Source organism: Euwallacea fornicatus, chromosome 12 (assembly GCF_040115645.1).
Source record: "Euwallacea fornicatus isolate EFF26 chromosome 12, ASM4011564v1, whole genome shotgun sequence".
Classification (NCBI taxonomy): Eukaryota; Metazoa; Arthropoda; class Insecta; order Coleoptera; family Curculionidae; genus Euwallacea; species Euwallacea fornicatus.
Genome location: NC_089552.1, coordinates 3,236,519 through 3,252,811, shown reverse-complemented (window position 1 = coordinate 3,252,811; position 16,293 = coordinate 3,236,519). Strand labels below are relative to the sequence as shown.

The 16,293-nt window shown below is 37.4% G+C and overlaps 1 protein-coding gene across 1 annotated transcript in view; it reads right to left on the bottom strand.

The window, feature by feature from the left end:
- Wwox (WW domain-containing oxidoreductase) overlaps positions 1 to 15,753 on the bottom strand; it is a 108,596-nt gene extending 92,843 nt beyond the window's left edge. The window contains exon 1 of the mRNA XM_066288341.1: positions 15,747 to 15,753. The gene's annotated coding sequence lies outside the window, so the exon portion shown is untranslated. The remainder of the gene's footprint in view (positions 1 to 15,746) is intronic.
- Positions 15,754 to 16,293: the final 540 nt, after the last annotated feature.

Below are 16,293 nucleotides of genomic sequence, written 5' to 3'. Positions count from 1 at the left end.
GTCTTATTTTCTTATTTGACTGCAGTCAACATCTACTCCTGGGTATTATGACTTTACAAAAGCCGAAATTCAGACACATAGTATGCGAGGCCTTTCTATTCTGTATATATTTGCAATATTTTTATTCCACATCCAAAGAAGAAAAGTTTACATTTGAAAATGCTTCAGTAGAGTGGTTAAAGGGAAGAAGCGAAATTGTTTTGTAAATGAAGAAGGTTTAAAACGGCTCAGATGGGACCATTATCCTCTCATTTTTCCTGAAGTTCACTGTTATTCTTATGATGCATGTGCATTCGTATGGCAATTAGTGACTATTAATTAATTATTGATTCCTTCATTTTTGAATAACCTCAATATGTATTTACCTGAAAACATCCAAGCTTTTTTTTTTGAACATTTTTTTATTTACTGCCTTTTCTTTCACAATACCAAGATTTAACCGTTAGAACATCGATAGTTTTTAAAACAAGAAGCCCTCACCCACCACCTGTCCCAGTGTTTGGGATTTGGGCCGTATCATGGGCAGCTCGAGAGATTAAGCCCCGGCTTAGACCTCCTGGCCCGTAAGAAACACAGGGGATGGATAAAAAGTATAGTCACTAGATCCTGGCTTAGCGAAATTAGGTTTGGATGACGGTCTAAAACTACCACCATATGGGAACAGTTTTTTGTTCAGCTATATTCAGTATCACAGTCTTTAGGGGTTTTTATTTGCGACAATAATCAATCAGCAGCAATGGGAGAAGAAGGGTCTGAAACCAGTAACTTGAATGAATGTGGAATTTAAAGTAGATCGGTGGAATCTGTTTAAATCCGGGCAATGGAAAAAATCACCGAGTTCATATTAGATGGATAATGCAGATACAGGACGTCACGTCCTGCATAAAACATGAACCTGCCGACACCTGTCACTCAGGAAAGAGTTTCCGTTGAGGGTCACGATCGGGAACTTCGCGTTTTGCGTGATTCAGTCACGCAATAGTCGCAGCCAAAGGTTGCAGGCATCATCATCGTCGACAAGAATGACACGACATGTGATAGGGAACTCCTTGAGAGCCCATTCTTTCACTATAGTGTCCTTCGTACATTTACATTCACCATGAAAATGTTAAAGGAGCGAAATAAGTTACAAAAAAAAATCAACTTCCGGAACAGGTAACTGAATTCCTGATATTATATGTCATTTTCAGAGTTTAATGATGAAAAGTTTGGTTCATTACGCGTCCGAAATGCATTTTCCCGTGCTTACATGATTCCCAGGAAATCGTCACGCGCGCAACGGAGAATGCTATTTTCCGGACTCGTAATGAAATATACTGTAATAATAATACTATACCAATTCCAACTGCAATTCGGAAAGTGTTTACTCTAACACGATATAATCTAGCATAGTTTTGAAAGTGTTATGCCTGGTTTGGTATAGTCAAGCCTAATTTAAAGCAAGTCAGTGGCAAATTTGGTCATCCAAAAATTCGACCGTCATACATTTGCTAAATCTTAAACATGGTTTGATTGCTGATCATCCCATATTTATACATTCTTTAATATCTGCCCATAACTCTTCTCTGGTGTTATGTACGGATTTCTATGCTAATGACTTCAATAAACCTTAAAAAAAGAAATTTGATGCGTTTAAGTTGGGACTTCTTTTGAGCCACAGATGTTCACTACCCCGACCAATCCATCGATATGGAAAGATCATACTCAAAAACTCCCTTACATGTAGTAGTGATGAGCAAGATTTTGCTTGTGGAGTAACAAATTGCAGTAATAAATCTTAGCTTGAAAATATCTTGGCAAGATATTTTGACCAAATGTAGAATAGTATGGAAACAGCTTCTCTTTTCGTAGCAGTTTAGAAATTAATGATTTGCTGACCCTCGTCACTTCAGAGATCGGTCTGGTATTAGTGTCTCGATTTTCCAGTATTGGAATTAAAATTTCCTCTTCTTGATTCGTAGTGAGAACTTTTGATCGCCCATTATTCGGTTTGGAGGGAAATGGACTCGTTTGGAGGTTTGGTGATTGAGTATAATAGTAACTACCTTTCGATAGCATGACAACTTCAACATTTTTTTTGCACACAATTACAAGAACTATTTGTCCCATCTGAATATGAATGTTGCTTTGACTATTGTAAAAAAGTTGAACCCAATTTAACAGACCTTATATATCTTTAAAATTTTGATATTCCCATGGCACCGGATCTGTATACGTTGTATAAGCTATGCCTAAAACTTTCAAGGACTTGAAATTTTTATGGTCCTTCGTGGGAATTTCACATAACTTGTAACCCTTGTGTATTCGAGGGAAATGATCAGTAACCTGTTCAGGGCCAATATAACTGAATATTTCCAGAATCAAAATTCGAATCGGAGCTATGGTCGGTCTAATCAGATTACCCTCGTAACTTTCCGAATTCTCCAAATCTACAAGTTAAAATAGCAATCGGAACGCATCTATTTCTTTTTTTTGGGAATTGAAACAACTTGAAAACATCTGGAATTTTTAAAGGGGAGCCGATAGCATTAATCTGAAGTAGCATATCTGGCACTAAAATTGATGAAAACCCACATTGAATCATTTACTCAACAATTGGCTCATAAAACATTTTTCGAATTCTCGCAATCTTTGAGCTTATGCTAGAAAGTTGCATTTATCTTCCTTGAAGCAGACTTCTCCCCTACACCAGACGGGGTAGCCAACTATTTGCCCACTAAAAATAAGAACAAAAAAATTCCCGAGACGATTTATCATCCCCATTTCCATCCCAAGTTTGCAAACTATTTCCAATCACAAATACCCACCCCCTGGTTCAGTTTTTTCGTCACCCCCCTCCCTCCCCCAAAAAAAAACGAAATTCGACATCGCGTACACGGCGGCGGCGGCGGCGGCGCGCTTTCTGCCCCCGACTGTACTATGATTGAATTCTCCTTTTGGCCCCGCCTGTACAAAATAGACATCGGGCGCGGGCCACGTTAATCTGCGTTTCCACAGCAACGGGGGATAGCTATCAACAATACCGGCCTGGAGCGGACCCCCCGACCCCTTTGCCGCCCCCGAGGGGGGATCTTCAAGACGGTGTGTGCCACCGATCAGCGTCGCCCGAAAGGTGATACACCCGGTGCTTTTTTCGTGTCTTCGAGCTGCTCTGCTGGGGGTGATTCCTGTTTTCGGTTGATAACTTATGCTTATGGGTTTTCAGTTTTACAGAAATGAGAAGAGACGGTTTAACAGGGTTTGAGGGGCTTGAAGGGTTTCCTGGGAGAAGCACGTGCATGGTTCTTCTGGTCTATTGTAATTTAAAAGCCGTTGGCTCAGAAATTGTTAAAGACATTCTCTGTTTGTTGTCTTATTTTTTTTATGTTCATTAATCTCAATATTTAGTTTTCGCAAAAGTTTAAATCGTTGGGGCATTCAGTTGCACTACAAATCAGCTTTTCAATGCACACACTCCGGTGTCGATAAGACAGGTTTTCTTTTAAAATTAGTTTAATGAAGCGTCGAATTTACTCCCTCAGAGTCAATTTTTTGCCGATTAAATCACGAAGGAGGATTAGTAAATTTCTCTACGTTCAATTATCGTTAAAGGTAAACTGTTCAGGGTCTTGATATATTATTAGCCTTTAGGGTCAATAAGATCAGTCCGTTTTTGAAGCTCACCCACGAAAATGTGGGGAACCATAAAAGATACGATGTCGGTTAAATTGGGGCAAAGTTGCGTTATTGGAAGTTCAAGAATGTGCCGTTTTAAAATTTCAAATATTCCGATAACTTTTGGAGGTTTTCGAAAAAGCTCGCATTTTGGAAAAAACGGTTTTATTTTTTGTTCAACTTATTGGGCAAGATAATTCCAAATTATTAACATTTTATCAATGCAACTTTTCTTCTTCTACAGCGTGGAGATGGCATATTTGAAATCCGACGTTTCTATCTTCCACAACCATCGTCAGTTTTGTTTCTTTGAATGCGCGTCCTGTTCCATCTCGACATGTTTTAATTCAGTTTTTTCTGATCGCGACAATGTATCGCATCGTGATGTTCAGTATTGAAGTTTGATGAAAATATCAAAAATCTGCTGCACTTGGTTACTTTCACTCCCATCAAATCTTCCTCTTTCTGTTAACTTGTCGGAATAGCCGAAACTTAAATTCAATATGCTTAGCCGCTCCATCAATAACCCATCGACCAATAAAAACCTTAAACACAATCTTCCCCGGTTTCCATTTCCTATCCCATCAGCAAAAATAACCTCAAATCGAATTAAGGCCCTTGAAATTAGGAGATCGCTTTATTAGCCGACTTTGCGTAACCTAATAACCGAAATCGACAATTACTTGTCAAAATAGCGACCCCTACTTTATTACAACGAAAACACCCCAACTGCTTTTGTCCCCGAGTTTTTCATAGCCCTAAGTTACATAAAACTTTCTTTTATGTTAGGCGATGTTGCCATTTGAGTTTTTTGGCTTCTAAAATTTTTTGGTAGTTCAATAAAAATATTTAGATGTTTTTTTTTTTAAGTTAGAAACTGATGTTTCATTTTTTTTTAAATATTTGTAGCACTTCAAAGAAAAAAAGAAAAAAGCATACTGTTCCTATTCTAACGGAAGAATTCCAGTATAAATTGTTGGAAAGTTGTATTTCACTGTTTAGTCACGTTATAGGCAATTTATCTAATATCTATCATTTAATTTAAAATTGATTGAAAAAAGTAATCTGGATTTTATTTTCATACAAGGATCTCAGACTGAGGATGTTGAATCTAGCTATGATTTTATTCTTATTGAAATAAATCGTATTGAACAGATTATTTAAGAGGGTAGAATTTTAGCCTTCTTCGGCAACATCGCTACATAAAGTCAATTACATACCGAAAAGTCATCAGCATTCCGGTCCTCCCCGTCAAATTGAAGAATTAGTGGTCGAAAATCACGACTTCGTCCTGTGTCGTCGAGACCCGAGGGGTTTGTTATTGGCATTGTGAACACCGGCACTCGAGGGGGTGACTAACAACGTTAATATTTGCACAGTCACGTGGTATTGCTTACATAATTTGTCATTACATCATATCGGTTCAGTTGGTGGGAGATTAGGAACCTGCTGCGTCCTTCGGGGTTGATGTTTCTATAACAAATGATATTAAAATACGTCACATTTCAGTATTTATTTGTATTTTTTTTGCGCTTTTTTAGTTTCTAACTGTAAAGCTTATATTTTTTTCCTACTCTTCGCGAGCAAAATACCCATTTCGAAAAATTAAGTGTTTATCGTCCACGTGGATGACTGAGTTCTCCCATCAATACGTTTGATAGATCCTTTACTCGATAATAGAATGTTCCGAGACTATTATTATTGCTTGAAATATACTATAAAGTATGTATAATTATAAACTATAAAAAAATATAAATAAATTTTAAAAATGCAATGGGTGGATGATAAATGCGTGGACTGGGCATCCGATGAATTGATATTATCACTATATATAGTAACGTGATTGGTCAGATTTTGTAGGACTTAACGTTGAATGAGAGTAACGTTAACTTTAGCTAACATTTTCGTCCGAGACGTATTTAATATTTTAACGATGTTTTTCTTATCATTTTACAGATTATTTCGCGTATATGTGAAAAGTTCAGTTCGGGTTAGTGCTTTAAGGCTTCCGTCTGATGTATCGATCATCCAACTCTTCGATAAGTAATTTAAGTGGACACAAAGCTCTTACGTACACCGTCAGATGAGCTTAATAAAACTGGTATACGACATTGGCCAGAAGTTAACATTAAGTTCTGCTCAATGCCGGAAGTTTAAACTTCGATTTCTTGTTTTTGATTTTGTTGCCCCAATCAACCCCTTTTTGATTCCATGTGGGTTCTCATGAAGACATCGGATGCCTTCGAATCCGGCAGGACATCCTGGACTGATCCACTGCTTGCTGCTCACATACACTTTTATAGCGCGACCGCGAACCCAACTAAATCAAATCATCACCTCGTTGCTTCTCCTCGACCTCTCTGTGTCCCGGGACTAAAGCTAACGGAATTCTCCTTGGGTCCTGAAAGCTGTCTCTGCGTTTTGGGAGGAGGTTTGAACTTATCTCGATCAGAGCAATCTTCCACTCCGGTCATTATCTGCCCTTCGCTTGTGAGCCCACCACAGGTCTAGCGAAAATCTCGACTTAGAAGTTAGTTGTGTAGCGGTACATTCAAAAGAACTGGTCTTTACCATGCTCAACCCTGTATATTCTCCCTTTCGATGACTGTTATTCATCAGAATATCTCATCTAATTGTTGTCCCATGCGACTAAAATTTCATTGTAAATTCCTTTGTCTTTTCAATATTCACTCCAAACGACTGTTTCAGCTTTAGTTTGGGATTCCGGTCCTTGTCTTCTGAAACCACACCAACCTAGAAAAAGACAAGTTCTCCACATGTAAAATGACGTTTCGCCAAACGGAAACTTCCATAATGAATGGAATTTATGCTGATAGAAAAATCTAAAACGGGTAGCCTCTCAAACGCATTCAGCTACAGACCTATCTCTTTTTCTGCTTTAATTGTGTAAAGAGTCTGTTCGAATTCATACTAAATCCCCTGAAATAGGAACAGAAATATAGAAGAACAATAAAAAATATAGGCGATATGGCTTCAGAGAAGGAAAGTCAACAATAAAACAATAAAATTGATGGTTATATACATATATAAAATAGTATGTTCCGAACTCAGTCAGGATTGTACAGAATGAAAAATAATTATAAGGACTGCATGAGGAAAATACAATAAACTCTGATTAGTGAGATCATGCTGTTAAGGACCTCAAGTGCCCATAAAAGTTCATTCAATGGCACCTAGGGGCCTAATTATTAATATGTTTAAGTGGTAGGTCATTATGCATACATAAATTATACGGATTGGTATCTACAATATTAAAAAAGTAATGACAAACCTAATCATTCCGTAAATATTTTTCACCCCTTTGAAGTGATGCATCAATAAATTTGTAGCAAAATGTTGTAACAAAATTGAAAAAAACTTAGCAGTGTCGTATTTAGAAAAAAGTTGACCATTGGGATCTCATTAAATAAAACGAAGACTCTCGTGTTGAAGTTTATAAAAAAACTACAATGAAAAAGTAGTTTTAGTTTTTGTCTATATCTGTCCGTAACTGGAAAAAAAAATTCTAAAATTTTGCATTTTTCAAAAATAATTCAGAAACTAAAAAGGAAAAAAATCTGTTTGTATCGTGCAATTGCTCCCTTGAAGGGGAAATTTTCTCTAGTTTAAGGAACTCTGCCGTCTCTGTCGAATCTATTGCCGTTTTGGAGATCCTCGTGCTAGACATCATTATTACAGCATTATCTTGGATACATTGCGTGAGGTCCGTAAAAATTTTTTTAAAGCATGTACAATTTTAGATCATTTTAGAGCTCATTCATCAGCTGTTCTAGACTTGAAATTGGGTAATTAGTTTATTGAAAGGAAACAGTTCTAACATTAATAGACTGACCTGAAACTTATCACGATAATTTTGTTTGTCAGCAAATGTGGACACGAATAAATTTCTGCCGACTCCTCTAAGTCAAAATTCTATAAAAATATCACATTCCTCTCCGAATGTGTGTTCATGAAATTTGGTTTAGAAAAATGCACTCGTGCTCTTAGTGCCCTCGTGTTTTTTCCATCTTAAATTACCTTAATGTATGTTACCTAAATTTATCGAGAATTTTCATTCCATTTGTTATATTACATTTGAGTACCTAGCTCATTTCATGTGATTATCTAGCTAATTTCGTGTAATTGCCTAACTCATTTCATACGATTACCTAGCTCATTTCATATTGGAACTAGAAACTCGTGCGGGTTATTATCAGCCAGTTATATGCATAAAAACAAAAGTGCCAATCTTAGGATTCTGTCCTGTTTGTTTGTTTTCGACTAATTACGAATTTCCCCTTTCAGTTTGTTCATAAAAATTCAATTACATGAAGATGTCCGCAAAACAAAGGAAGGAGCAGCGCGCCTCCAACAAGTGCACCATCATCAATGAAAGGGCGAAGTCACGTGACCGGGCGCGAAGCTTCGGTATCGAAAGGGTGGGGGCAATTAATTAAAGGGAATAAGGTGTCAGGACTTGTTGATTAGCCTGCTTCGGACTATTTGTCTGAACAGTGAACAGCACAAGGGTAGTTGTCGTTGTCGGCTTGTCGGGAGTTGCTGCCTACGAATTTATTGTGTCGGAAGTTGGGCGAGTTCGGCGATTTAGTAACGCGCCCAAATCTTTTTCAGGACTGGAAAAAACGCATTGGAAGTAAATGCTCCAATTCGACACTTGATCGTTTTATTCCCTTCGTATTCGTTTGGCGAACAATAGGCTACAAATCAGCGGCCATCTCTTCTTTATATCTCTTCCATTATACCGGGAACTGCAACGTGATACGTTTTTTACGACGTGGTTGCACCACTTTTAACGATTATCATTTATTGTGGGAGCTAGCACGTGTCTGTAACATTATATCTATCTGACACTTCTCACTCATAAAGCATTCTATGACTATTGTTATCGGTGTCCATATATGAAAAACACTTCTTCGGTTGTCAGTTGCGAAGATCTCCAGGTCTAGCAAAGCAAATAAAATAAATTACATACGTTTATTCATTGGCTATTCTGGTCGAAATCCGAACGGGCATTTTCAGTTTATATGCTATATCCTTGAAGCTATCGCCTGGGAATAGCCCCGTTTCGCTATCTCCGCGTGTCAGTCTCCGGGCCCCCTTGCGCTCCGGTCGCGATACCATCTGTGTTAACGTCCGATCCCGGGCTTCGATAATGTTGTTGAATTTATGGCGAATTTGGATAAGGTTCTCATAGGCCATATCGAAAAATGCGTAAAAAGAAAGGTTTTATTTGCTTATGAAAAGCTTCTTGTTATGGTCCTTTAGACCATTCGTGGTTACGACAACGGGGTCAAATTGGGCCCACATGTGTGGATGTCTTAAGAAATATAAGTCCTTAAAAATGGTTGAATGGGAAAAGTTAACGGGAATTTCATATGATGGTTTTAAGTGTTTTAGTTTTGGAATTTTTTTCAAAAAACCAAAAACTTGCGTTTTCGAAAAAATACCGTGCATTCCTGAAACAAATAAAAAATTTTAAATGCAACATTATTTACCAGCCAATTATGGGTTCATTTCATGATATAAAATCGAGCATGCTGAGGAAACACTTTTATAAATTACGTTTTGCTAACCTGTTAAAGATATTAATGTTCTGTGGGGTTATGAGACTCACTAATCCCTACAGTGCAACAAATGCTACCGAGCATGATAGAATCACGCTCGATTAGTAATGAACACGAAATGTCCCAAGCTCCGCAAATATATGTCCATCCAGAATAGGCTTAATAAAATTTTCATATTTACAACGGCCGCCAGAGCATTTAGTTGGCCTTAAATATCAAGTTTCAGTAGACCTTAACTTTGAAGTTTCAATGTAGAGATGTGATCACGTGGCAGTAATCGAGGAACGTCAAAATACTATAAATTATGTTGTTGATTATTGAGTGAAATGGAGTATATTTAAACAGATTCAAGCTGAGCCCTCTGTAATTCTCATTTTAACATAATACCTGCCGTTTCGTATATGTTCATCAGCCAGCCCTGTTTAAGATGGTTGCAGCGATATAAGATTTTACATATTTATCTCTTTTAGTTCCCCTGAAAAAATTAATACTAAACTGTTTTTTTAACTCCATTTAATGTACAGATGTTCACGTCGTTTTAAAATAATTTATGGAAAAAACCGTGTAAAAATCCAGTTATATCTGGTCCAACAGAACTGGCCGGAATTTCTCACATTCCACTGTGACACGCCACTTAAATATTCTTCCTGGAAAACAGAATTGCTTCAAGGAATGTGTGTCGAGAAAAATCTATTCTTTACGAAAGTTTTGCTTGTTTCAAAACAGTTGAATCAGTTCTCACTGTTTAAATTTTCCTTTTCGTTACGAAGAAATATCGTAAATTGGACCATTTAGTTGAAAAATTTTCTCAGTCCTAAAGATAAATTTTCGTTTTCAGAAGAATTAAGAGTTTTCCTGCCATTATCGGATTTTTATATGTAAATTCAAGTTTAAGTTCTTACATTCAACTGTCAAGTGTTTTACCGCTCGTCAAAGGGAATGTTCTACTTAACACAGAGATAGTCCAGAAGGAAAGTAGGTCAATTACTCACCGCAAGTAAGACAGAGTACGAAACCGTCAAGAGAAAAGCGGAATAAGGTCGTCAATATGTGTAATACGGGAGTTATTTTTATTATATATCCTTGTCTATTATTCCCAACTAGAGTCCCTGAGAGAGAAAGAGAGAACGAGAAAGAGAAAGAGAAAGAGAAAAAGAGAGAGAAAAAGAGAAAGAGAAAAAGAGAAAAAGAGAAAGAGAAAAAGAGAGGAAGAGAGAGAGAGAGAGGGGGGAGGAGAGAGAGAGAGGGACGGGGAGAGAGGGAGAGAGATAAAGAGATTTTCCCGTAATTTTTGTCGTTTATTTCATCCTAATCTCAAAAATGTTTGTTTTCATGTTAGCTAACATACTGTTGCTATTACATTATTTATGACTATGTCTAAGGCACTACGGTGCTTAGGACCCGAACCAGAATAGTATTCATAGTTTCTTATGTGGGGAGTACGCTAATTTCTCCTCGTTAAATTGCTTGACATATGTTTATAGTATAAGTGTACTTAAAGGTTTATTTTCCTGGTCGCCAAAGTTTCCAAGTTCTTTATCATGTTAGGGAATTGATTCGGCTATCACTAAATCACTAAACGCACGTTTGATTCTGTTCATATTTAAATGTCTATACAACTTCTGTCTGGAATTGCATCAGGTATTATTGGTATTGGACCCGTTTATTTTTGACTTATGACATGAAGTACCTGCTAGCATTATGTAACTAGTTGCGAAATTCAATCCGTTTATTCGTCGTTTTTGATTAAAAACCGGTCACATTATTTTTATCGGTGTTGGCAAAATGAATATTTTTTCGACATTCTGCAGCTGATGAATGTGCGTTAAATTTCACAGTCTTTTAGACGATTCGTTTCTGTATTATTTGAATCAGAGAAATTACCATGCTTGAATATTTATTTACACTAGTGTAGGAACAGACGCAACTCAATCTGTTATCGACTTAAGATTTTTTTTCTTCCTACACGTAGGCACTGCTAAGAAAGGTGTCGTTTAATAACAGAATTCCAAGGAAAAACCTATCATAACCCCATTCTCTGTAAAATGGGCAACAACGGCGGTTTTTCCAGACAAAAGAGGACACCGAAGCTCGAACACAAAAAGAGAGCCCTTTGTCTACTGTAGCGCAGCACCGGCCGAATTCTTATCTCGTTTCGATTCCCCCGGGAGTCCGTTTGACATATTTATATGATAATTCAGAGTCGCGTGTGTGAGCCTCATCCCGTTCGTCCTACGGGAGCGTGCCGGAGATTAACGGGAACAATGGGCGCATATCTCGATCGTAGCGCCGCCGTCCATGTGTGCGTCTGGTCGCGACAGCGGCGCAGATTAGCCACGGGGACTCCTCTGGGGGCTCCTCCTTGTTGTCCTCTAATTACTAGGTTTGGATGTCAAAGAAGGGGTCACTTAGCTGTTTTGACAACGGAAATCTGGCACTTATACAGATATATACATGTATCTGAGGTGTATGAGATGGTTCAAATTACATAGGGATAAGAAAGAAGAAGCATCCAGATTATGTTCAGGATCTGGTTAAGAGAAAAAATATATTTAGAGCTGAGCCTGTAACCTCCTGGCACTGATGGCATCGTCGAAAATAATCTGGCTTGTTCGCAATATCTCGTGGAGTGGTCACCCGAAGTTTACTCTTAAGTAGGAACTTATGCTGAATCGAACGAGTTTGCAGTTTTTCATGCTTATTGTTTTCTATAAATAGATCTGAAACATATAGAATTTTTTTATGGTTGTAGTCAAAGTATTTAAGATATAGAAGTTGATTGCTTTATTTTTTTGGATAAACATAATAATCGATCAAGAATAAGAACGTGATCGACGGGGTGTAACACGTGACGCTCAATTTTTAATACAGGCAAATGTGTCCCAATGCATTGAATCGTGCAGAGGCGGTACTGCTCATGGTAGCAGGTCATCTTTAATTTTCGTCAGGAGCAATACCTCCAGAGTTACATCCAGGAAGTATTGGAACAATGATTTCAGGATCTTCCTAATATAATTTTTCAATAAAACAATTCGCAACTACATGTCCTCAGAGCTACGTTGGATTAGTTTTATCAAAATTAGACCAATTTTTTACGTAGGGCACCGAGATATCCATAATTTTCACTTATCCAAGTGTACAGTGGATAAAGAATTTTAAAATGTACACACTACTCCACAAAGTTTACCGCCTTTTTTGTAATGTGATATTATACAAGTAGCCTGGAAACATAAACCCTACGGCGAACTTTGAATATCTAATTACGTCGATGCCTAGGCCTGTTCAAGAGTTTATACGAAATCGTTAAAAAATATCCGTAAGGTCGTTTTAGAAGTTGCTATCCAGGGGAGTCTCATGTTCTCCGTCTTAGGATCGGTTCTCAGATGTTTTCGTCACGGTAAAAGGGATCAGAAAAGTCTTCCTTTAATCTTAACCCGGCGAGTGACGCCCCTTGGACGTCCTGCAGTGTGCAACGGGTTCCTGCAGGAAAAAGGCCCCGCCTGGCATTGGGCTGATACCGTGTGAATGCGTGTCAGTAGCAGATAGTGCGATTGACGGCCCCCAATCTACCGCCGCCTGACGCTGATGCACACTGTACGTTTCCTGATATAAAACGAGGGCCAAGGGCTGCCTGGCAGGATCGGCCGATAACATTTTACCCGCTAAAAACCAGTCGAAAGCATACACAACAACCTGCAATTTCTTTTTGAAATCAACTTACATGATGCACGTAACAATTTTTGACAAAACCGCAGTAAAATAACAATAAAACCAGAACGAACAGGGGCGGTTGGAGAAACACACAAAAAGGGGCTCCCGACCCCCCTTGTGGGGCGGCTTCCTAGACAATAGCGACCCGGGGGGTGGCTCGCATTGTGTAAATAATTGGAAACAGTGGTCATGACTGAACGCGCACCTGATAACAACTTGTAAGGGAAACTACCCTCGATGTGTACCCCTCGCTTTTATAAATACCCATTTACTTGACTAATGTACCCATAAGAATTCCGCAGGCCCGTTCATTGTGATTTAACTGGCTCCAAATCATGCCGTTTTGTTGTAGGGGGAATGAAAAATTGACTGCTTGTATTTTATATTAAACGGGGTTAATTAAAAAATAACAAGAAACGCTTTGTTTAGTTCTTCTGAAATATATTGTTTTTAAAACATAAATATCGTGTACCAGAGTACAGATAAATTTCGCACTCTTTTGCATGCGTAAAGTACAATTTCATTTTTCTAGAGAGGAGTGTTCCCACTTGAATGTTGGCTTACGCACCATGATGAGTCAAATGCTGCATTGAGTACAAAATAATAATTATCTGTCTTCGGTTGACAAAAAGTTGCCTCTTAATCAGCAGAAACGCAGGCTGTAAAGTGTTGTTTTTATTGCCTAAACTGTAAAATAACATATTTCTACTCCTACGCAATAGAAGTGTGACTCTACAGGCTGTTTTGGGTGATTAATGACGTTTTCACTCCGTTTTTTGCAAATCGGAGATTTTGTAAAAACGGGTGAATCAGTGCCAATTGGAGAAAAAACATGTGTCTCACACGGCAAAAACGTAAATTTAGTGTCTTTGCTTGTTTTTGATGAATTTCTACAAATATCGTTGCGGCAGTAAATTTACTCTTTGCTCGCCTTAGGATACTATATTATCCTTGTGATTCATACTATCTTACTATCGTTTTTGTATATACGAGAATGAATATGAGAAACAACAAGAGAGAAAATGAGGAAATATGAGATTTGTTGCAGTCCTCGAATATATCAACCAATCGGAATCTCTGAAACTGCATGTGATTGCGGTATCACCATCAATCTATATCAGCAAGATTTACATATATGCAGTTTTCTAATGATCGCTCCTATTTTTGAAAGTGTTTTGCTTACGGTAAGGAGAAGAAATATAGATGAAACTGTGAAATTTATTCTTATCCCTTTCCATTATTTAAAAAGTCTATAAAACTTTTATCTCGATCATGGAATGAACCGTAAACCTGCCTGCAGCCTAATTTTTGTTATTTGTGATTCGATTTGTTCGATAAACTTTACAATCCGAAAAGCCTATCAAACTGTCTCGCATGTGAAATGCCACTGGCCTGGAAAACATTCTTCGATGAGTTAGCTCAGATCAAAGGATGCAACTTTATTATCAAAGGAAAAATCGAAGAGCGGTTTCCAAAGTATGAAGCCTGAAATATTGGGTTTCGCGTAATTTCGTGATCCTCACAAACTGCTTAAATTCGCAATATTCGCAACATAGGTTCCAAAAAAATTCTCTTTACTCTTGGTCTAAATGAAAATCTGAAAAAATATGCGGGCTTTATACAGGTACTCGGGATCTGCGGGTCAGAAATAATAGAGCGTATTGGGAGGCTCAGAATTGAGCCAGTACTTCATGGAATATCTTTCCTAATCGCGCTTCCGCATCAAACTATTGGCGTTTATAGTGATAAGTTAAAAAAGTGACTTTGTTTATACAGTGAATCCCAAAAATATTCGGACGCGCTCTTTTTACAGTTTCACGAGACCTAATTAAACATATTAGTTATTTTTTTATTTTTTTTACGTTAGAAATGTCTCTATCAACCATCTATTTAGGGGTCTGCATAAAAAAGGAATGCGAAATCATAATAGTTTGTATTGAAATTTCCAGAAAAAGTCTAGAGCACCATTAAACGGGTCACAAAAATATTCGGACGGTAATAACTAACATATAACTACTATATCTATACAGGGTGTTTCCTAACTACGTGTAAAAAATTTAAAGGCGTAATCCTCGACTGATTTTGAGTCAAAAATGTCTACTAAACATATGTCCGCAAATGCCTTGTTTCCAACATACAGGGTGTTGACTGAAAGATGCAATAAAATTGCATTAAATGCAACTTTTCCAAATAAATGGATAGGCAGAGGTGTCCCAGAGCTTAATCAGTCGTGGCCAGCAAGGTCCCCGGATTGTAATCCTCTGGACTTCTACTTTTGGGGTGATCTGAAGAGACTTGTCTATGCTGTCCCAATAAATACTCTAGATCAATTTCAGGAACGTATAATTACCGGATGTGAAACGATACGCAACACACCAGGAGTTTTCGAGAGAGTGAGACAATCATTAACAAGAAGGATGAAAGCGTGCATTATGAGTAATGGTGGTAATTTTCAGCAATTCTTATAATTAATCATTAAAGCATTCCCCCAAAAAATTGTCTTTTCTAAAATTCAAACACCCAAATTTAGTCATTTTGGAAATAAAATCTCTTTTTCTTGTCACATTTCAACACCCTGTATCTTTCAAACAAGGAATTTGCGGACATATATTTATTAGACACTTTTGACTCAAAATCAGTCGAGGATTACGCCTTTAAATTTTTTACACGTAGTTAGGAAACACCCTGTATAATTGATTTAAAGATATATAATTAACCTAATTAATTAATTTAGTATTTTGTATGGCCACCTTTCGCTTCAACCACACTTTTCAAACGTTTAGGCATAGAAGATACAATTTTTCTTAAATAATTTAAATTAATTTTATTCCATTCTTCTCGCAACCTGGTTTTTAATATTGTTTTTGATGTAATTTCATGTTTTCTAAGTTGTTTTTCCAAATAGTGCCATACGTTTTCTATCGGGTTTAAGTCTGGAGATTGGGGAGGGGTTTTAAGGACTTTAGGACAATTGTACAACAGCCACTCACGAACAATATGAGCGGTATGTTTTGGATCATTGTCTTGGTATAGCTTGAACGAATTTAATATGCCCATGTTTTCCGCACTTTTCCGTAAAATTTGTCTTAGAATATTTAAATATGCATTTTTGTCTATAATACCATCAATGAAAACTAATTCACCAACTCCTAGTGATGATATACACCCCCAATCCAAAACTGAACCTCCTCCATGTTTTACTGTAGGACAAAAATGTCTCTGTAGTTCTGCATTTGCTTTCTTCCATACCATTTGACTTTCGTCTGAGCTAAAAATATAATATTTTGATTCATCACAAAAAATTACATCATTCCAATAATTGTCTGGTTTAGAAATGAATTCT